The following is a 23,872-nucleotide window of genomic DNA, read 5'->3' on the forward strand; positions in this document are numbered from 1 at the left end:
TCATTGGAGAGCTGTAAAGCATCAATGTTTAACTAAAAAGGCTCTGATATGGTTAGTACTCATGTTTAATGCAGTAGGGCAGTGTTAATAATGATTATTTAGCATTTTATAGGTAAATACAACTCTGTTCTGCAAGTGAACAATTTTATAAAAGTTTTTTTGTAGGCCAAGAGGCTGGAAGTGCATGGCTGTTTTGTTTCTGAAAGCGTAAATCTGGTGTTTGTCACCTGTGCTGGCTCTGCAGCTATACGGCTGCATTTCTGTCTGTTGAGCAAGACTGTGTGGTTGCAATTCCTATGGAGATAGGGGCCTAAATTCTGAAACCACTGAATGGCAAGAACAGAAAAATGGCGATCAGCTGTTTAAGGGATCAGTGGTGATTTCACAGTATTAACTCATTTGTTTTCTTAAAAATAAACCCCGAGTCCCCCAAAGCAAAACATACAGTTTAATTGTGTTTTTATTAGTCTTTGCCACAACTTCGCTCTTGCAGGTGGCAGGAGTCTATCTGAATTAGATTTGCTGAGCAAGAAAACAACCCTGACTTTTACTGGGTGGGTGGACAGGAAAAAAACCTCCAACTTTTTGTCAGTCTTTTGTGTTGCAGCAGCTGGATTCATTGCTGCTATGGCAACACACCACATGATGAGGTGTATTAGATTGCTCTACTCGGAGCACGAGGGGGAAAATGAGCACAGCTCCTTGCTGAAGGTAAAGGTTACACTGGAGTTTCTGCTGGAGAGCTGGGGAAGGTCAAATGCTCCAGTTCCCAGCACATGTTGTGCTCAGCGGAAAGGAATAGGGGCGCGTGGCGATATTAAACTGCAGAACCAGGTAAGGCACAACTGCATCGACTAACCTGAGACCTTGCCCTCCTCAGTCTGTCAGCACAGCTTCCCAGAGAGTTTTCTCTAAGTTTTTCCAAGTTTTTGTTTTAAAGTTACTTTGTTAATGTGGTGATGTGAATACCTTAACAGTGGTTTAAACTGTTAGACTCTTGCTGCAGAGTCCAGTTTTACAGTTTAGGAGGTGATTGCCCTCAAATCAATGCAAAAAATGTATGTAGATTTTTGCTGTTGTTTCAACCTTACTTTAAGGTATTAAACAAGTTTTGGTTTTGTTCTTATCTGTACTGTGGTTCAGAATATCTCCCTTGTCAGTCAGAATCCGGGGCTTTACCTACCTAGTGATTTTTATTATCAGTACTTCTTAACAATCTGCTGTCTTTAGCATTTATTAGCATTTTTTCCTCCCTCCCAATCAGCTGCATCAGTGTGCCTAAGTTTTCTTTGAATTTTTGTGTAATTTCCTCTTTCAGCTTTTATACTGCCTTCCTAAGTCTGGTCGTTTTGCTAATGCAGTTTAGCAAACTTCAGTGCACCTGAAGGACATGAAAGAGTAAACAGTGCCACAGGATGTTCTGGTTTTTACCCTGTTAACCATTCATCCATATACAGATAAATAGAAATAATTAATGTCAGCATTGAATTTACCTGTTTATTCAGACATATATCAAACTAAAAAAAACCCAGACACTATTTACTCTCCCATGTTCCCTATGCATCTTTGTTTGTTTGTTTGTTTTTACACATTTCTAGGTTAAATGGGGCAGGCTTTCATGTAGCATCCATTAGGTGGGGGAAAACAACAGTACTGCAAAAAGGAATAAGCTGAGGGACCAAAACAGTAGTGGAGAGGGTGGAGAGCATGCCTGAAATTCAAGTTAAATGGCTCACTACCTTTCCTGCTTCCCATGAGGCATTTCCAAACATTTTGAATACTTTCTATTACCTGCAACTTAGAATGTACTTCTTCCTTACCACTGGGCTTCTGTTTGTTTCACCAAATAGATGCTTTTCTCTCCTGAGAGTTTCGGAAGTGGATAAGAGCCTCAAAAATTGCTCCACAGATGATTCTGCTTACACATTTAGCAAGAATCAGAGGCAGAAATCCAAGTGCTTTTCATGTTGGTTTAGGAACGATGGTGAGGCTGAAGGCTTATCCACTCCCTGGTTCTGTCAGAAAGCACAAGACACACAGTATAGATGTGTATGCAAAGCCACTCCATGGGAAAGGCTCCAGTATGTTTAATGGTAGACTGATAACAGTAATATATAAGGAAAAAAATGGCCTGGCCCACTACTTCAACATAGGGCGTAGCAGGGATGTGCAAATGCAGTCTTTCTCTACTGGTCTCAGTAAAAGATTTCAAGTGACCTTGCTGTTTCTCCAGCTAGATTTATCTCCTTGGTGATTCAGTGTTTAAAAGCCCACACATTGCCACTGTAGGCAAATTGAAAGCATTCCTGTAGAAGCTGAAGACGGGTGGTGAAGGTCAGCCTTTCCCTCTCACTCAGCCCTTTTAGTGGCTAGAAGCAACAGCCTGAGTTATGGTACAACTAAACCAAATCTGAGTTGTAGGCAGCTTTGCCACATGCAAAGAACAAGTGTGCTTTTAGGTACTGCATTATCAGAGCTCAAATTTAAATGAGGTTCCTCTGGCTGTAATGGGGTGACTTTAACAGAGGTGGAGAAAAAAGCAGGCTTCCTGCCCCATCAGCTCCCAGAGAGAATTTTTGAAATAAAGAAGTTAATAAATGAGGAGCCCATTAATGATCCCTGAATAAGACAGGTTTGCAAGGAGCTGAGCTGGTATTCTTGCAAATGAGGATTTGGAAATGGTGGAAATCTTTGAAGTGGAAGATTGGCTGCACAAGTAAAAAGTCAAGCAAAGTAGGACTGTGATTTAGTCATGGTTCCACCAGTTCAAGCAGAACAAGGAAAATCCAGATCAAATTATCTAAGCAATCAAAGAAGCTTAATCTGTCTAGATTTAGAGACCTTGTTCAGTTGAGTGAATGAAAAATCTAATTCTAACACCCAAGAGCTCTTTATCACTGGTAAAGCACATCCATTATGGCTCAAAGCATAAGGCACCAGAGATGCAAGTGATTTATAGCACAGTATAACTAACACACTCCTCTAACTGACTGTCACAGAGATGCACTAGGGGTGAATTTGTCCAGAGAATTCAAAAATTAAGGAATCTATAAAAGGAGACAAAGCACCCTCTAATAAATACTTTCCTCTCCATAAGTTTCATTTGTCTTTGGAATCAGAGCTGTGATAGTTTATTACAAGGAAGGTAGAAAACAAAGTGAGAGTCTTAGGGGCTTCATTAGTAAACAACAGCAAATAGAAAAGAGTACCTAGACAGTCATGTTTGCTAGAGTAGCAAAAGGTAAGAGATTATGGAAATATGGGTATGGAAAATCATATTCTCGGTGAAGCCTGGTGAAAGGAAGGAACATGACCACTGTCAGTAAAAGGTAGTTTCCTTCACCAAAGGGTGTTCCTTTGCATGGTTTTTTTTGACTCACATTAGGCTCTACAAATGTTCTTAAAGGTGACAATCCTGGTCATGACTTGTGGAAGAATACTGTATTTTCTAATATCACATTTTGTCCCTTTTTAGGATCTGTGAGGACATATGAACCTTTTCCCTATGATTTTTGCTCTACTTACTTTCTACTGTCTCATTCATCCCACTGAATCTTTAATAAAACCTCTAAAACAAGGGGCGGTGTTTGGTATGTCTACAGACTGCACAGTGTATCAATACTCAGTGCTAACTGAAATTTTGGAAAGGTGCAGTAAAACAAATAATAATTCTTTATAACATATGTGTGCCTCTTGTACAAGGACCCGCAAAGAAAGTAATGGAAAACTGCTAAAATGTCCTACTGTACTATCAGAGTAATTCCTCTGCAAGATTTTGCTGGTCAGATTTTACCCAGCATTAAAACTATACCTCACTCATTGTGTCAACAGATTTATCGTAGATCTTATCTGCCCACTCCTACAGATTATTAATGAAATCATTTTTTACTAGTTTCGGATTCATGGAAAACAGATAGAAGGCTAAACTGACTCCACTGGAGAGAACAAAATTAATCAATCCAGACTGACACGCCTGTGTGTCAGCCTCTGAGAAGAAAGAGATCTAGGAATCAAAACAGACACCAAATTTTAAGGCTATGTAATGTGATGTGTATGTGCCTTGTATGCAAATAATAATGTAGGCAAAATTCCAGTATGGAACAAGTTGCAGTGACTAATTGATTTAGGAATATGTGCACTAGTAGGAGCAGGCCAGTCCCTCATTCAGCTATCAGATGGCTGAGATGTTTTTCTAGGGATAAATATGTACAAGGATGATTACAGTAGCAGATGCTAACTCTAGGAGCTTGGGCTCCACATCCAAATGTTCATCTGGCTCAAATCAAGATAGGCAAAAGCATTTCCGAAGAGAGCACTAGCATCTCCAGGGCCACAGCCCAGATCAAGGGTGGGTGTATTGACAGCAGTCCAGGGTGTCTGCTTAACATGCAGGAACTTTGCTCTCAAGGCCAGTTACGACCGAAAGTTTCAGCCACTTAAAGTATTCAATGTGGAGTATTAAAGAAATCTGTTCTCTTTGGAATGAAGTCAGCTATGAAATTACCCTATGAAAAGTTGATTCAGTTCTTCATAGAGCACAAGAGGTTGTGGCATCAGGGCGTTTATCTTGGATGCCTGTAGGGTTAGCTCCAGTACCATTTCAGCTTTAAGGGTGTTCTGAAACAGGTCAAATCCACTCAACAAATTGGGGAAAATTAGGCACTGGCTGCTGGACTGCCATGGTCATTGAACGAGGAAGGCAGGCTTGTTTAGAATGCCTCAGAGAGATGTAAAGCTACCACCTGGCCACATTTGCCTATGGTCCTATAATTCTTCCTCTGAGGAGCTTGCATTCAGTATTGCCAAGTCCCCAGTACTCATGGATCACGAGTCTATGCTACAGAACAGTCATGAGATGTTAGAGCTGCTCTACTTTCTGGCTCGTTGCATGTTCTTTTCTGCAGCTGTGAACCATGGAGAACTTATTTTGTTCACTGCAGAGCAAAGGAGTCTGTTCAGCCTCCTGTTTCCAGTAGCATAGTCTCTTAAGGAAAAAATGCCAAATTCTGAGACATTCTGAGGAGAGATCCTCTTTTCCTATTGGAACAGTAGAGATACAGCCAAAAGAAGAGCTCTCTGAGAGGGTCAAGGCAGGCATATAGTGCAGAGACCCTAAAACTTAAGAGACTAATTTTGGAATATGCACAAATGATTACAGTCAGTGAGGAATCAGCATCCTGTGAAAGAAGGAGAAAACAGCTCCTTTAATGAACAGTGTAGAGCATCTGTTGGCTTGTGGAGATCTTAGGTCTTTGAGTGGAAAGAGAGCATAAATTCTTCCTACAGATTTGTCCCGATAAACCTGCACTGAGTTAGTCTGTGGCTCTGAACATCAAAGACTTGAAGCTCCCATCCAGATTCTGTGCTAAGGAAAAGCTCCTCTCTGTGATTCTAATACCTTCTCTGTCAGCTTCAGGCTATACTAATTAATTAATCTACAAGGCTCCTTCTCCCTCCCTGCCTGTCCCATGTAATCTAACTCTCATATGTGTGCTTTTGTGTGTGCATATACACACAGACACACAGACATACTCAAAAACACACTTAAAGTGAGTCCTGTATGCTTGCTTTGTGTTATTAGACACAAATAGTTGAGTTTAGGTTTAATTACTTTGTGTTTTATGATTAAAAAAAAAAAATACTGAGGAAAAGATTAAATGCCACAAGGTCTTTTTTTAAACATAAGGGATATAAGAAGTGTTACCACATTGGATCAAGAAGAATGAAACAGGCACAAACTGCAAGTCTCCCCTTTGTTTTACCAAACAGGTAGCATACTAATTGTGCCAAATGGTGTCCTCATCTCCTAAGATGCTGAAGTAACTCTGGCTGGCTCTGAGGATGACCATCCCACACTCACTGCAAGTTGCAACTGAACACTGGATTGAAAGCAACTGTATTTGCAGGGCTGAGAGGCACAGTGCCACCTACCTACTAACTTTAATTAAGAATGTGACTTCTCACACATTTATATCACAAGGTGAAGACTAAAAACCCCTCAGCTGTCTCCAGTTACGGGTATTTTTATGTGGAATGCTGCTTAGAATGAGAAGTGGCAGATTAGACTTCCAAGCACCCTTTGATAATGGCAGCAAAGCCGAGGGTGCATTGAGGAATGCTAATACTGGAAAACTAGCAACATCTTGGTCGTTAATTCTGCTGAAGTTAGCATAGCCAAGCAGAAAAAAAGGGTAGGGGTTTTTTTTTCTTTTTATAACCCCTAGGCTTCATAAATGCGTCACACTTCCTCATTGTCAATTTGCTTGGGAAATCACTGCTGGCATCTCACCTAAGAGTTTATTCTCATTCCAGTCAGGCTGTCTTCCACTTACATTGAAGATTTCTAGGATTTTTACCAGCTTTAAATTATATTGAAAGTAGGCAGATGAAAATTTAAATTAAAAGGTTAATTGAAAATGAAATATTGCACTGACACAGTTAATTTGTTTCAGCTAAAATGTTTATTAACTTAACTGCGTATTTACAAAACCAAGGCAAAAAAAGTTGTGCATGTGTTTCCACACACACAAATGTACTTGTATTCAAAAGGTAAATATCAGCTAATAACCCTTATAGTCTGTAAGACTGCATTTCCAAAACAAGGAACAGTTTTCTGTAGCCAAAGGCCAAATTTGTTACGGTTTTCTGTCAGTCACCAGTTTCTTTTAGGATTCATTAGAATTTATGAGCACAGTGAAATCTTCAAAGATGTCAAGAGAAAGAGCGTAAATTGTACAAATGCTTGGGCCAGCAAATGCTGGTAGGGTATTCTGCCTGACAGAACATGACCATATATATGACTTTCTTGTCTTTGTGGATTTTTTAAGACCAGCAAAATTCTCTTGAGGAAGAGATGTTAGAGAAATCTGTCTATTCTACTTTTCCTTAATTGAAGAGGGATCTGGCTTTTCTGGTGTCAGGAAAGGGAAACAGTGATTCATTCTGGCTTTCCTGGAGGAAGCCATATTTCAGTTAGTTGGCTTTTCTAGAGTGCCTGATTTAACAGCACAGTCAAATGAAGACTTTTTTTTCCTCTGGAAGAAGTGTATCCCCAAGCTGGGGAGTAAATTCAAGAGCAATAGTAACACCAAAGTTAAACTAATCAGATTAGGTCTTTACAAACATAAATGTTTTTTTTTAAAGAGAGCAAGTGCCTGCAGTATGTTCTGAAATAAGGAGTAACACATGTTATTTGGAATATGTTTAAACATTAAAAATGTGCTTTAATTAGACTATTTTAAAGTTTATGTTTTAAAAGTCTAACCTTAAAAAAATGATAGCATCCTTTCCTATTCAAGGAAATGTTATGGCCTTAAATAGCAACACAAATAGATTATTTCTTTTCAATATCTAATAGATGGACTATTTTAATTTCTACTTTATCCCATATATTAGTTTTCTGACAGGATTTCCATAATCAAGCCTAAGCACTTAAGTACTGAGGTCTTGAAGGTATGTCAGTTTTAATCTTTAGCAAGTTACCAGTTAGGCCTCATCAGCTTTTTGACATTCAGACCTCTCTTCAGACCTCTCCTCAGATTTTACTAGCTGTTTTGCCCATTCTAGCATCTACCTCAGTTGGTGGATATGCTGAGATGGTATCATACCAAAGCCACCAGTTTGTGCCGAGCGGGAAAAGCACTTTTATCCCCCAACATGATTTTGTGAGTCTATACAGCTCAGTGGCATTGCAGGAGAGGAGACAGTAGGTAGGTTCTTGGGCAGCAAGGTGGATGCAAAGGTCAGGATGCCTCCAGCTTTGCTACAAGTGTGGCATAACTCTCTTCAAAAACTATTATCCCACCCTATAATTAACTGTGTCAGTTCAGAGAACTTAAATGTGCTGCCTTTTGTGGCTTGAGAAACAAAGCCTTGTCCTTTGGCCTCTAATCAAAAGAGTTACTGTTTGATTTTGTCAGCTGTTCATTGTTTTCCTCAAGCAGCACACACACTGCTGCCACATCAGCAGTCACCCTGGAGATGCGAGGTGCCCTAATGCTTCTCTTCTGCACTGTCTCATGATACATTTGTTCATGTGTAGGCTGACCAAAAATACCCATTGTTCAGGTTTTACATGGGGAGCCTAGTGTGTTTGTTCTGTGTTGGAAACCGAACTGTCAAACTCCGAAAACTTTGTGTACAGAAGTACAATTCAGAGTCTTCAGTGGACTTTGAAAAAACTTCCAGCACCTTATTGTGAAAGGCACTGCTAGGTACCCCTTAGTTTCCAGGCTGTGTGTTCACTGTATTTCCCTACTCCTCCAGTATTCTTACTGCCTTCCCCTCTCTGCCTTTCCACTCCCTTCTCCTCCCCTCATCCTGTTCTTCCCCTATCCTCACTACGTATATGCAGGTTTTTGCCTCTGTTGTACTATTCCTTTTTCTAACAGCCAGATGCTCTTCCCTCAAATCTGTTCTTCAACATTCATGCAATGAATCTCTTTTACTAGCTCTCATCCCTGATAATCCTTGCTTCTTTACATTCCCTTTGTTTTGGTATATCTTGTCTTCTGTTTTTCCTGTCTTCAGTGGCAAGTTTTTTCTGATGTTCAGGGAGCACTGGTTCCCCGAACAACTCTCTGTGAATGTTGATTGTTGTCAGCATTGTTGCTGCAGCTATGTTCAGGTTTTGCTTAGGGCCAATTGTTGATTTAGTTCAGATATATTAATTTTACTTCTCCCACACTCTTCCATGCTGTTGCTTTGTGCCTGATAAAACAACCTGCTTAGTGTCCTGTGTATCTGATTGCAATGAGTTGTTGCCAGAGCCCAGCACCTAACTTGTTGTCAGTTGGGAAAAAGTACTGAAACCAAGATTTCCCTCTGGAAGACCTTTCTCATAGTGAAAGCCCACATCACTCCTGAAGAGAAGCCATTCTTAGGAGAGGGTGTGACCAAAGTGGGCACTTTCATCCACCTGCCTCTAGTTTACATGCTTGCCTCATGTGCACTGCTGGACTACTGAGGGTTAACAGCTTCTCCAGGTGACCCATCAGGCACCAAGTGAGTTTTGAGCTGTCAGCAATGCTGGCATCAATCCTGATCTGAGAGGTGACCTGTGGAGGTGCTGGGGGCTTTAGCACCAGATCTGGGCTCATGTCTAGAGGGCAGCCTCAGGAAGGCTGTCAAAAGGGTGGTGGAGGCGTACCCTAGAAATTCGTAACACTTATTTCTGAAATACTCCTATGTGTTCATGTACTAGAGACCTGGAAACTCCTTCCTTAACTGCTGAGAGACAATAAGGGATAAGGAAAGAAGTGCAGTACTTGCACCTTGAACACTGAACAATGATCTTTGGAAAGGAAAATCTATGGATGAATGAGAAGAGGTGGTGGCGGGGGATCATGAGCACATAAACAGGGGACTACCTGCTTGTAAAAGAAGAAACCTCTTACAGCTGCAACATGTCTAAGGATATGAAACCAGCTCCTGCCATGCCTTCTTTTTCATGTTGTTCCTGCACCTCACTGCTGAGTCTCCTTTTCAGAATGATCTTGATTACATTGGTATATTAAATGCAGGAAAATGTAGTAATCCTGAGCCATGATTAGAAGCTGAAAAAGGAGTATGTTTTAAGCTAGCCATTAGTAGTTTTTTTTTCTCCCAGCTGATAATGTGAAAATCTGTAAAACATGTAAACAACTCCAAAGACTAAAAGCAGAATGAAATAATTATTCATTTTAGTTTAGGCTTGGTTTTTTAAGTGCATAAGAGTAATCATTGTGGCACAAGGGACCTTCTAATGGTTTTAAAGAAAGCAGAGCTGGTTGCGGTGGGAAACCTTGTGCCTCCAAACCAGAGAGCACGCTGGGTTGGGCAAAGCATCAAGGCAGAGTCCCATGAGCTGGAGCATCACCAGCTCAGACCTGCACTGGGGTTGGATGGCTGCAGGCTTGGATAAGTGTAACAGCCTTCCAGCTATCAGGGGAAAAAGATTATTCACCTCCATTTTCTTTAAATGCCTGGGTTTATGCTGAACACATGCTAATCTGCTGTGTTTTACAACAGAAATAAGAGTTGTAAGCCAAAAGCTGAAGAGGGGAGGATCTTCCTTGCAGGGAAATTGTGGCTCAACACACTCAGACTGCGTATGGCCAACAGCGAAGCATTTTCTTTGCGGGGCTCTTTTTCCAACCTGCTCTTTGCTCCTTCTCAGTTAAACAAGAGGCACACCTCAGCACATATAGCTGAGCTGGTGAAAGAGAAGTGAATTAAAACTATTGAAATTGTAGGAGTCTGTTTTTCTGTAAGGTAGAGAATGTATCAGCTAGGTGCAGAAATAGATCTTGCAGCTCAGAAATAGGTTTTGAATAGCAGAACATCCCAGGCCCTTAAGGTTTGGGCCAAGTTCAAATAAGTCCTTCCAGAAAGCCAGTTCAGAATTCAGCGAGGCCATTCTGTTCCCATTTGTCTCTCTAAAGCTTCGGAAATATGGATTTTAATTAGCAGTCTACCAGTACAATTAGTATTAGCTCACAAAATTTTCCTCAGTTCAGAGTGTAGCTGGGCAATGTAGAGAACAGCTGCAGATCTGAAAATAGTGAGACAAAAAGCAGAAAGTGTTTTCATTCCCTTTTGCATCTATATATTTTGAATTCTGCCAAAACCCAGGATCGTACAAACTTGTAAATAGAATACGGACAATGTTAGAACAATCTTAACTGTTGATTAAAAAATAATAATTAAAAAAAAATAATTTGTTTGGGCCTGCAAGAAAGCTGGGAGGGACTTTTTACAAGGGCATGTAGTGATAGGACAAGGGGTAATGGCATCAAAGTAGAAGAGGGGAGATTTAGTTTAGACATTAGGAGGAAATTCTTTCCTGTGAGGGTGGTGAGACACTGGAACAGGTTGCCCAGGGAAGCTGTGGAAGCCCCATCCCTGGAAGTGTTCAAGGCCAGGCTGGATGAGGCTGGGAGCAACCTGGTCTGGTGGGAGGTGTCCCTGCCCATGGCATGAGAGTTGGAACTAGATGATCTTCAAGGTCCATTCCAACTCAAACCATTCTATGATTCTAGAAATTTTCTGTTTGCCTGGAACTTCCTGTCCTTTCCCATAAAACAGAAGTTTTATGTGTAAATTATACTTTCTTATAGAAATAAAATACTCTACGTAGTGTATTTTAAATTAGGTGCTACCACATGAGAGAATATGTGTCTTCGTGATGATATTTCTGATCATGGGTTAACTCCAGGACATTAATATTTTGCAATTGTACTGTTGGAAGGGGATAGTAAAAACCTGAAGTCCCATTCCAGTTTCTGAAGCTCTCATCTTTTTGGAAGTAATACCAAGGCTGTAAGTGCATTTTACCTGGGAAAATGCTGATCCATCTTCCCTTCTACTGCAGCTGGTAGGATGCATATGGAAAGGTCCCACTGGTGTGCTGGAGGCAGAACAGACTGTGACTCTGCTGTCTTAAACGTGTTCCATCTGGCTTTTGAGTTCCTCACAAAGGGCAGGACCATGTGAGCTACTGCTAGTTAGAGCCATGTCCCTTTAAATTCCTGTTGTATCAGATGAAAAATCAGCATATGAAAACACCTGCAGGCCAGGAAGAAGAATTTCCCCACCATGATATATTGCATAAAAATAACCAGTATTTTAAACCTTTCTGTTCTGGCAGCGTCCCATGCAATCTGTGTGCCTTTTCATCCTCTTTTCTGTATTCACTGTTTGGTAGACACACTTTTCCTATCAGCTAAGGGTAGACAGCTAAGGGATAGACTGCTTTCACTGGAATCATTGACTGAAATTATTACGTCAAGGTCATTAGGTTAATTTTTCTATCTTTGTAAAACAGCATATAATTTATATCCAAAATTATCTAAAGTGGATAAAGATGTGGAAAAAATGAGCTGATACAATGATGCATAAAATCTCCCATTGGTGAGTATTTCACATCTGCCACTTAAGGATGAACAAGATTCTGTCATTTATAACAAATGCCACTTTTTTCATTGAGAATCTTACAGGAATTAAAAAACAGAAGTGACTGTGGATCCACACATTGCTGTCATTCATTGCTTATTAATTGTTGTTTCTGATGTTGCTGCTGTGTTGTCTTGGCTCCCCCTTGATTTGGAATCTGTTAACATTATAATTTAACCTTGCAGCATTCTAATTTTAACACTGCAACAGTACAAAATAGACAAACATACTCTGTTTTCAGAAGATCATGTTTATTTTCAATGCTCAGCTTTATTTTTGGGGGAAGAATGAGGTCTCTTTGTTTGTGAAAGGCAGACACCTAATAAGCCTCTTACAATATATCCAGAAATAGAGGTATCCTAAATCATAGGTTACTTTTGAAAACACGAGCCATTATGGCTAAAATTAAACATAGGTGAAATCTCAGCAAAATTGACCTCATTGTCATTTAAGTCAATGAAAGCCTTTCCATTGATTTAAGTGGAACTGGGATTAAACCCTATATAGAAGATGAAGAGCTTTTACTTTTTTCACAGGCAAACACATGCATCCTTTCTGTTCCCTTCTCTGCTTTAAATGGAAAAGAACCACTTAAAAGTTCACAACCTTTAGGAAAGACGTCATGCCAGCAGCAGAGAAGCATTAATTGGTGCAGGACAAGCATGGCTGTGTATGTCAGCGAATGCCTTTTGTTCCTGAAGAAGAGGGTGTTTCGTTTGACAGGGCTGCAGCAAAAAACTCCGGCTAGGTTTCAACACACTTCAACTCCCTGTTTTACAGGGAGACATTTCAGACTTATTTACCGAGGCTTTCAAGTTCAGTGCAAGATACTTTCCATAAGACAGGTGCAGGCTGCAGTTTTTGACACTTAAAACAGTGTATCTGGTATCTACTTAAGGGAGAAAGGCTGCAGCTACCTAAGCCATAGCAGTAGTCAAAATAAATGGCTTCTCACTTTAAAAACTGTTTATTTGCACAGACAGATGTTTGTTCTGCCCTTTTTTCTGTGGAAATCTGAGGAGCAGGAACTAGTGCCAGGTCTGTCTAGTTCCAGGTGCTGACCATGAGGGAGATTGCTGGGGAGCCTTCAAGCAATGGAGCAAGTGCTATTGCATTTTACAGTTGATGTCCTTAAGGAGGAAGTAGGAGTTGTACCAGGATGCCATGTTTTCAAAATAAAATTTACAGCATTTGTTCCAGCCAAGAGAAATTTGCCACAATATTTTGCTTCAGTACTCATGGTAACTCTGGCCAGGAGCTCTCAAACGCAAATCTCCCAAAGTGACTGTTCTTCATCATTCAGAGCCAGACTTTGGCTCGGCCCCTGAAAAAAAGCCTAAACCCTTTATTTTAAAGAGCAGACGTTTACTTTCCCACACAATTACCTGCCTGGAATACAGGAGAACTGTTTACTGAGAAAAAAGAATGAAAAGACATTTTTCTTTTTTAAAGTCACTTTGTAGAAAGGCTGAGAAGAGTAAGCAGAAGTCTCTTTCTCTCCAAATCCTCTATTTTTCCCCTATAAATATAATAATAAACTGATGCATATACTGACATTTGCATTTGTTGCAGATAGAGCCATGACTCCAAGAACAAGTAAAAATAAAATTGTACTGAGACAGCCAGTCCAGATGCTTTATCTTCCTTAGAAGGACAGGAAATCTGCATAGAAATCTTTTTCCTGGATAAGGATATAGCAGAAGGGATTATTCTGAGTAGCTTTTGCCCATAGGGAGCTGAAAAGGTTTAATCTTAAAAGGTTTTCTATCCCATGTACCTTCAGGTGTTAACCTGTTTTGCAGTCAATGTTTGCAGTTAAGGAAACAAATATAAAACAAACTCGCTTTTATCCTGATCTAACCAAATGTGTGCAGCTGTGAACTCTGTTTGTTTGGTGTGCATGAGGCGAATGGAAACACATTTTCTTTGGACATCTGAGAGAGTACTGTATTTGGGGTTTTTTCCTACTCTGCCTTATCAAAAACTGAGCAGTCAATACAAAGATTATGGGATAAATCTTTTTGATTCCAGCAAATATATTATTGAAGTCTGCTAAAGTGGTGGGATTTTTTAAATTTAATGTTCATACTTAGGTTTTCTGTTGAAATTTTAGATGTGAACAGAAAGCATTCAAATATGAAGCATTTGATTTGGTTCTCAGTATTCCTCATCTTCAGAGTAGCTCACACAAAAATGTTCCAAGATCTGAGCTTTTGACACTGTCAAAGAATCCAGCTGATGTCATGAACTGTTGCTGACAGATACAGCAACTTCCAAGGGCTTAAAAATGTTAATTCTCCAACTCTTCCATTTTTAAAGTGCATTAGTTTATAATTTTTATGCATATGTATTTTTACAGTTTTATAAATTTATAATCTTACAGACTTCTAAAGCTTTTTAATGATTTCTAGCCTCCCTCCTAAAGACAGTGACACCATTTCAGTCAGTACAATTATGGCAGATCAGTCTGAAGTGATCTGCTGAATTTTAGCTATTTGAGTCTCAACCTTGAGTATTTTTCTTACAAGGCTAACATGATTTTCTGAAGTACGTATTGGTTTTCTTCCTAATGCCAGTTCTTAGATGAAACTAAAGTTGAAAGGATCCTATTATGGTTTTCTTGCCCTCACTATACTGACCTTATTAATCCCGCAGGTTATTTATAGCTCTATGACTGCTATGTTAAAACCTTCGCAGGCAGACTAACTCTATCAGAAACTGCATTTGAAAGACTTCCAGGGCTGCTGTTACTTTGGAGTAGGATCTGCTCCACACTGGCTTCTCAGGGACCTTCTGGGGCTTCTTCTCTGTGAAGCCCTGCTGTTGTAGCCAGCTCGTGTGACTGACATACAGATGCTTAGCTCCAGAAGTGCTACCCTGTGTTTTTTTGCCTCCCCCAAGTCTCTGTGATGTTGTGCACTAGATGATACAGCCTTAAACAGCCTGTTCCTGATATAGTGAGGAATGACTGGCACTTTATACAAACAAATTTCCTGGTGTTGGAGATTGCCAGTGGAAATTCTTTCAGTGTTTATCCTCAGCTGCAGATAAATCAGGTGTACACAAGAAACACCACCAAAAGGCCTTTCTATGCCAAGTATTTCAACACTTCACAGGATGTAAGTCTGTTTGAAGCAAAGTTATTAGTGTTCTCTGGCTCCTATACAATTAGGACTGAGTGGCAAAATTGTTGATAAAATAAATAAGTAAAATAAAATTGTAACTAGAGAGTAAAGCCTCTCTGGCTCTTTCAAATCCCCTTTTCAACTCATTTGTGTTGTAAAATGACACTACCACAGGCTTGCTTAGAACCAGGCCTGCAGGTAAATATTTACCCAATAGATTTTGTTAAATCCCTTGCAGTGCCTCTGGAAATGAATTCACACCTCTAATTCCTCAGTACCCTTTGCCTCTGGGCATCTGTAGAGAAATGCAGGTATTAGAAAAGCTGAAATAGAGTTAACTGATAATCTGAGTCAGTAGGCAATGGATTGAGAGGACAGAATGATCCTTTGTCTCTCCAGTGTTTGGAGATGGACATTTTTGAGTTGAAAAGCCAAGCTGGAGTGGGTTATATCAGGTCCTTCCGGTGGGTCTTGAGAAGGATTTTCAGATGTGTTGTCAAGCTTCCTGTGCCCTTCAGGTTAGCTCCAGCCCTTCCCAAGTTGGTGCCACCACCCCCTGCAACAGTAAGACAGATGAAGAGAAAAGGCAAGCTCTTTTGTGGGAAATGAGCAGCAGCACATGGTGACAGCTTCCATGGCTTCAGCCTGCAACTGAAGGGTGAAGGACACTTGTCTTTCTGGAAGTGTCTTGGTCAGGTGAGAAGGAGAAGCCTTGGTGAGAGGGACAAGTCCTGTATCAGTTTCTATTCAGTCTCCTTGACAGAACAGGCCAGATGCAGCCTGGGAGGAGCTAAGGATTGGCCACTCACCCCATCAGAAGCTGTATCACATAATTCCAGTTTTTCTTGGGCTGCTCGGTGTATTATGCTGTGTTAACTCATCTCACCTATTAGTCCTGTCCCTTTTCTTCATAGTCCTGGTTCTCCTCTGCCGAAATACTTTTGTGCCTTTGTTTGACTTTGCTGCAGCTCTCTCTTGCCTTTACCCGTGATCCTACTACACAGGACTCACCTGGTTTCCTGGTGCATATCCCCACCTCTGACCATGGCTGCCTCTAGACCTGGGTTTCTCAGGTTTCAGACACTGAATGGTTTTGACTTGGGTACCTGGCTGTAGTTCAATTCCTACCTTCTCAAAACCAATAACTCCTATTATTGACTTCTGATGGTACATGGAGGCAGACCACTGTTTCTCCTTCCATAATGTAGGTTTGCCTTTCCCCTTTGCACATTGCAAAGGCCTTCACTGAAGGCCAAGGTGGGAGGGTGGGCAGCATTCTTTTGCAGAGTGCTGGGCAAGTGTACCCCTGTCTTTGAGCAAGTTTATAATCTGAGAAGTGAAAGAATTTGCTCTAGGAAGTTCTGCTGCATTTGGGTTCTGCCTGTAGCTCAGCCAGCTTGTAAAAAGCACCAGTTAATTTAGCCCAGTTCAAAAAGATCACCTGCCAGAACTTCTTTTAGTAGAAAGTGAAGAACATCTAAGGAGACTCTTAGGCCAAAAGATTTTACCTGCGCCCTTTTCAAAGGGAGGGGCAGCTTCTTCAGAACACTAGCCCTGCTCCTATTCACCTTGTGTCTTTGGTACACTTCACTGATGTATGGGGTGCTGCATTATTGTCATCTTTCTCACAGGTAAATGGGGAGTTTGACAAGTCTCCTGTCTTTTTCATGGTTCAGCCTTTGGTGTCTGTACAACACAAGGAAGAGATCTGAGCCCAGGGCCCAAAAATCATCTGTGCTGTTTGCTCCTTTCCTTTGCTCACTGCAGGCTGAGGCAAGAAACATCATGGTTAGCTGTTGCTGAGCAGTCTTCTGTAGGACATCACAATTTCATGATCTAACACGAGAAGTCTGAGAAATCAAAAGTCAGTAGAGGCATATGGATGGTTTTTGAGAGAAGGGACAAAAGACAGATAATTGTGAAGACAAAAAGAGCAATGGGGAAATAGGATGTAGCTTCTCGGTCTGTTTTAAAGGTTGTAAGTGTAATAAACTGAGTTATGAAATATGTAAGAGGAAAAAACATGTCCAACTGGAGAACAGTAGATGAGCCTCTGCTGATAAAACTCTACTATGTGCTGTTTTATACCATCTGAGAATTTTGTCCAGAAACACTTCTGAAGTCTCCATTTCACCTCATTGAAAATGCAGTACTGGGTGTACAATACACATGTCAAAGATTTATTGGGATAGTTTTAAAAGCCACACACTGTAGGGCATTCACCACATCTCTTGAGAGGCTGTCCACAGCCTAATACATCTTTCACTTCAGAGGTCCCCTGTTGAGATTGGATGTGTTTAAATATAAATCCTTTCATTCCTAATTAAACCCTGTATATCACACCTAATAATTCTCTCCTCAACATGAACAGCAGATGGTTATTTTATTCCCAGTTCATCACCATTTAAGAAAAGTATAGATTGGATATTACTCTCTTCCCAGAAATCAGGCCCTTCAGTCTCCACCCACTGAGTATTTCCCCATCTCTCCTCCTTGCTTCTTCAACTCTTGTCAATAGCTTCCAGACAGTTTGGTGCCTAAACTAGAATGTAATAGTTGAGTGTGGTTGAATCAAAGCCAAACGAAGGGAGAAGATCTCTTGCTTCCTGCTCTGATGTGATGCATTTGATAAGGCAGACCAAAAGTACTCAGTATATTAGGCATGGTCTCAGAATTAAGCAAATGACACCTGAGATTCAAATGCGCTTATTCTTGTTTTTAGAAATTAGTTCAAATCTGCTTAATACCAAGTTAAACTACCTCAGTGTAGGTGCCTCTGGATCAATTGGATTGGCTTCATCTACCACAAGGGTTCAAACTGGACGTGGTTTTGTCAAGGCAGGGGTGTGGCACTTATAACTATGTGGACATCTCTGTTTCTGTTATTCTTTGAGGTAAACTGGTCACCACTTTGAAAGCAGTTGTTCATTGTGTGGTCGGATCATCCCACGGGCCAGCTGGCTGCTGGCTCAGTATAGGGCTGGTTATGCATGGTGCTTCTGAGGGTGGAAGTGGTTTGTAGCTACCTGCTGGTCGTAATTACCCAGATAAATGTGCCTCTCACCTGTGACAGTCAAGTCAAGTACATTTTATTGTAAAAATCCAAGCCTAGGAAGGTTACTGGTCTCTGAGAGGATTAATGTAATCCTTTGACTCTGGTGGGCCAATTTGCTTTTCCCTTGCAGTAGCCACAAGTTTGCCAGCAGCTCTGGCTGGGATGCAGCTGCTGGTTTGCTGTGGTATATGGTTACAGGTGGTCAATACCTGACATTGAACATATCTGTACAATGTTTTATCTGCTCAGAACCAAAACATGCCACATAAAAATGAGCTTGTAAAAGTCTGGATTGGTACTCTCTCTCCCAGAATATATCATGTCTTTCAAGCTGCTGGAAGCCCTAACACCCCGTGCTTTTCTGGAGGGTGTCACTTTGTTTTCTCACTGACCATCCATTCCACTTCTTCTATTGGCTGTGAGCCTTTCTCATGGTTGATTGCTGCTGATTTTTGGGAAATACCCATATAAGTGTGGTGGATCATGGAAACAGCACCTTCACAGCTGGGAGTTCAGTAATTGGGGTTGCAGTTCACCTAGAACTGCTGTGTTAAATGGTCTTTGGAAGAAGCTCTTACTAAATGCAAACATGACATTAGGACAGGAAAGTCGTGATTCGTTCGTAGAATAGACTCACTGAAGTCCATAAAAGTTCTCCCAGTGTAAAAAACTACCCTGCACAGGTTGGCTTGGGACTAGTAATTCCTCCTGGCAATGGGAGACACGCAGCATGTAAAAAGTTCATCATTCATTGTGACTTTATGTGTGCATTTAAATGTAAACTGTTTGGTTTGTAATAAATTTATGTAGAATAATAGACATCAGCAGAAATAAAAGGCAAATTATATTGTTACAAGCATAGGAGGTATTGAAAAATTAGTTTGAGGAAGTTTAGTCTTTGGTGGAGTATGAGAGAAGCACATACATACAGATGTAAAATACAATGCAACTGTCTTGACTATTTTGGCACCTCTTGTAACCTGTCATTAATGATACAAAAGTAATTGTTCCACAAAAGTTGATGCATTCTGTGCATCCTAGAGCAATGCTTGTGTAGTAGCATGTCTTTTGTCTTGACTACCCTGAGATGAATCTATGAACTTCATTTTACTTCTTTTAACTACTGTCTGGGCATTTCAGAGCACATCAGGAATCTTTGCAGCCTTCAGTTCCAGTCTGATTAGCCATGCTTCTTCTGGGCTTCCCTTGGCTTTCTTCACATTGCCTCCTTGCCTTGGGAAAGGTAAATTCAGGACACTGAAATTTCTCCTGACAAATAGCTGCTTGTGAGCATATTTCTAGCAACTGAAATGTTTATGCTGCATTTGAGGGACTTTCATAACCTAAATGTTCTTTCACATTATAATTAATACTGTTTTACTAAAAATGTTCCTCTTCAAGCACATTTTACATACACAACAGTAACTTGAGTTTAGCAGTGTCCAACTAGTGTTAGAAGCAACATGCATATCTGAGAAGAAAGGGCAGGATTGGTGAATCACATGTAGCAGCCTGGTTCTGCTGCGTCTGTTTACAAGCATCACCACCCATTATCTTTGCGTTCAATATTTGAAGCATTAGCTTTCTGTTCTGGGTTAGTGTATGGGACTATTTGCTACATAATTATATTGTATTTCATTTTCTTCTCTACGCCATTGTAATAATGATATTGCCTAATACAATAATGTCAGATTTTAATTAAGTTAAAAGTAATTTGGTGTATTAGGTTTTTTATTTGCAAAAATAAACTAGCTGATAGTGCATATCAAGCTGTCAATTCTTTTCCGTTTGCATTTGGTTTCATTTCCTGTCATCCTTTGCCTCCTGAAATAAGGGTGGGGTTTTTTTCTGGAATTGTTTTAAGTCATTACAGCCCTTCACAGCCTTCATAGAATCATAGAATCATAGGGGTTGGAAAGGACCTCTGAAGATCATTGAGTCCAATCCCCCTGCTGCAGCAGAAACCTAGGGCAGATCACACAGGAACACATTCAGATGGGTCTTGAAAGTCTCCAGAGAAGGAGACTCTACAACTGCTCTGTCTGTGCAGCCTGTTCCAGTGCTCTGTCACACTCACAGTAAAGAAGTTTTTCCTCATGTTGAGGTGGAACTTCCTGTGTTGTAGCTTGATGCCTTTTCACCTCATCCTGTCTCAGGGCACCACTGAAAAGAGACTGGCCCATTCTTGACATCCACCCTTCAGATATTCATATACGTTAATAAGGTCCCCTCTTAGTCTTCTCATGACTACACAGCCCCAGGTCTCCCAGCCTTTCCTCGTATGTCAGATGTTCCAGTCCCTTCATCATCCTCGTTGCCCTCCTTTGGACTTTTTCCAGTATATTCCTATGCCTCTTGAAATGAGGAGTGCAGAACTGGACACAATACTCCAGATGTGGTCTTACTAGGGCAGAGTAGAGGGGAGGAGAACCTCCCTTGACCTGCTGGCCACACTGTTCTTAATACATCCCAAGATACTATTGGGTCTCTTGGCCACAAGGGCACATTGCTGTCCCATGGATCACTTGTAGTTCACCAGGACCCCAGGGTCCTTCTCCATGGGGCTGCTTTCTAGCAAGTCAACCCCTAATCTATTATCACTGCATGCGTTTTTTTCTCCACAGATGCAGAACTTTACACTTATTCTTGTTGAACCTCATTAATTTCCTCTTTGCCCAGCTCTCCAGTCTGTCTAGATCTCACTTTATGGCTTCACAGCCTTCAGGTGTATCAGCCAATCTTCCCAGCTTTGTATCATCAGCAAACTTGCTGAGGATACACTCCATCCCCTCATCCAGGTCACTGATTAAGATGTTGAATAAGACTGGGCCCAGTCCTGACCCCTGGGGAACACCACTAGTCACAGGTCTCCAACTGGACTCTGCACCCTTGATTACAACCCTCTGGGCTCTGTTGTTTAGCCAGTTCTTGATCCATCTCACTGTCTGCTCTTCTAACTCACACTTCCTGGGCTTATCCACAAGGATGTTATGGGAGACAGTGTCAAAAGCCTAGTTGAAGTCGAGGAAGACAACATCCACTGTTCTCCCTGCATCTATCCATTCTGTCACACTGTCATAGAAGGCTGTCAGATTAGTCAGACATGATTTCCCCTTGGTGAATCCATGCTGACTACCCATGATAACTTTCTTTTCTTCCATGTGCTTAGAGATGACCTCCATCATCTTTCCAGGGGTAGAGGTGAGGCTGACCAGTGTGTCGTTACCTCGGTCCTGTTTCTTGCCTTTCTTGAAGACTGGAGAGACATTAGCTTTCCTTCAGTCCAGCCTTACATCTTACATGTTGATGTTGTAGTGAGGACATAGATGCCCAATTTACTATTTGTTAAATGGACAGTTTTGCAAAAATTCCTGCTCCTACTAAATAGCTGCACACAAATTATTAATCACAAAAATGAGTTAACTAGACTGATGTGAAAGGTCATGGTAATATTGTATGAGAGTAGTCCAGCAACTTCAGGCCTAAATTTGCTGGGAGCATTTGTATCAAAAACAGTTTTGTAACATAAAAGCTTATGCTAGCCTTCTGTAGTGGGATATTGTAGGAATAACCAGGAGTGTACGAACTGACATAAAATGTAGTTCTCTTCACAGTTCACTTTTATAAGTGTGTCCTAATAGCATCACAACATACATCCAACTAATGAAGAGGAGAAGGATTAAAGGGGGAAAGATTCTTGTGGTTTTTACACCCTTCTCTTCAATTCCTTTTGCTTTTCAAGTGACCTCAGTACTCTGTAAACTTCCACGTCATATATGGAGGAGGTTTGTTGTCTGTTAGACACATCGCTGCACATGACTAAAGCTTATCTTATGTTGGAAGCTATTCTGACCCCTCCTTGAAGTGCCATTTCCAAGTACATTTCCTTTTATATACACTGTTTGTAGGCTCTCCTTTTTGTTAGACATTTATTAAGGACTGAATAGAAAAGCCTTTAAGTCTGGTTTAGCAGTCCATTCCCCTTCAGCTAAGTACTTGGTCAGCACACTAGAATTCCAGCATATGCTTTGATTTCGGTGTGTGTGTAAAGGCTTTGCAGATTAAAGAAAGCTTTTGTTGAACTTCTGAGTTTGCCTTTCATTCACCATTAGAAGGCTCAGAACTGTTTGCATTGGACTGCAATTTCTTGTCACTTCAATTTTTACAAATTTAGACATCTCCTTCCTTGGATTTTTTTCTGCTGTTTCTTTTCTTCTGTTGGATACAATGGCTGTATAAAAGTACTGCTTGTGTCATTATCCGTGGATATGGAGGCAGGCAATTATGGAACAAGAACGTACAAACACTGATTTTAATCATTCTTACTTTGGGGTAGTTGATATCTTTACTGAGTATCTTGACGACTAAAGTATTATAGCTCAGGCTGCCAAGTGAAATAATTTTAACAATGCATGTAGAACTTGTTTTCCCACCACAAACTTAGAGACTTAGACGTGTGTCCTTCAATGTGCTCTAGTACTTGAAAACAGAATTAAAAATGACAAGTTGGTGTCTGCTTTAAAAGAATCTTCAGGTGAATGCAGCCACGAAAATGATCAAGTTTTGTCACTTTTACCCAAGTCATCAGGCCACTCACAGAAGGGATATGGTCAGGTAAAGAAGACAAAAATCTCTTCATCTTCTTTATTCCTTGACAATAGCTAATTGCTAAAAAAGCCTTCTTCAGATATTAATTAATTAGATCAGCCTGTAGGCTGCTCTTACTTGCATTAAGGATCTGATTTCCCTCTGTGTGAGTTTCATACAGACTCAGTAATCAAAGCTTTTTTTTGTCTCAGAAGGTGTGCTTCACCCAAATATGCTCATAGATTCATTAATTCCCATCCTAGTGACATTCTGCTGTCCTAGTGCCTGCTCTTACTGAACTTCAAGACAGATTAACAGATACCACTATGAAAGAATATATGTGAACAATTTAATCAGTGCCTCATCATTCTTTAATTTGTAATTTATTTTCCACCTTTCCTATAATTAGATGTGGAGAGAACTGGATTTTCATGGGAGTGGTTTTCAAGATTCTTTTTTTTAGCAATGTTGTTTAGATATAATTCAGACTACTTTTTAATGAATCTTTTTGTTATATTTCAGAACATTAAAAAGTGGGAAAAGGCCAAAGGGTTTCTGGCATAAAGATGAGAAAAGCTTAAATTCTTCTTGGTTCTCAGTTGAATAATGGAAAACTCTTCTAAGCTGATAATGTTTTTTTCAACTTCTCTAAATTAATGACTATTCAATTCATTTTTTGGATGCCAAAACCTTTGATCAGATAAGGTGACAAAAGCCAACAACCTCTCTGTTAACTAATTTGTTTGACTACCCAGTACTACTTAATTTTAGTGAAAGATTTTCACAGTATGCACAGAGTATCTCAGTAATTTCAACTGCTTAGGAATATATCTTCTCCCATAGCTGCCATTTAGGTTATTTAGATGTTTTTGTAATTCTAAAAGATATGAAAGTACCTACTGTCCTACAGCAAATAATCATCAAATCCCTGTTTACATAAACTGACAACTTGTATTATTTAAATTGGCAGAAGCCAGGAAATGCTTCCCAACACGATTGTATCACTGACAGCTCATTCCAATGAATTTGGATTTGATTATGGCAGCACAAGAAGAACTGAAAGATCCCTTTGACTAAGTAGGAGTTTAGTTATATGTGAAATCCTGCAACCTCCTTTGTGTCTCTAAAATGACAAATAAAAGACCTGAGAGAAGGCCAGAGTACCAAAGTATCA

At 40.4% G+C, this 23,872-nt stretch overlaps 1 protein-coding gene across 31 annotated transcripts in view; it reads left to right on the top strand.

Moving 5' to 3' along the window:
- The window catches only part of DTNA (dystrobrevin alpha), a 230,251-nt gene that overhangs the window by 100,928 nt on the left and 105,451 nt on the right, over positions 1–23,872 (top strand). The window contains exon 1 of one of the 31 annotated variants that reach the window (XM_051612648.1): positions 818–834. The exons of 29 other annotated variants lie outside the window; for them this stretch is intronic. The gene's annotated coding sequence lies outside the window, so the exon portion shown is untranslated. Of the gene's footprint in view, positions 1–817; positions 835–19,334; positions 19,355–23,872 lie in introns of those variants that run through there. One more of the 31 variants, XM_051612650.1, reaches the window with a different exon arrangement.

This window comes from Apus apus, chromosome 2 (assembly GCF_020740795.1).
Source record: "Apus apus isolate bApuApu2 chromosome 2, bApuApu2.pri.cur, whole genome shotgun sequence".
NCBI lineage: Eukaryota > Metazoa > Chordata > Aves > Apodiformes > Apodidae > Apus > Apus apus.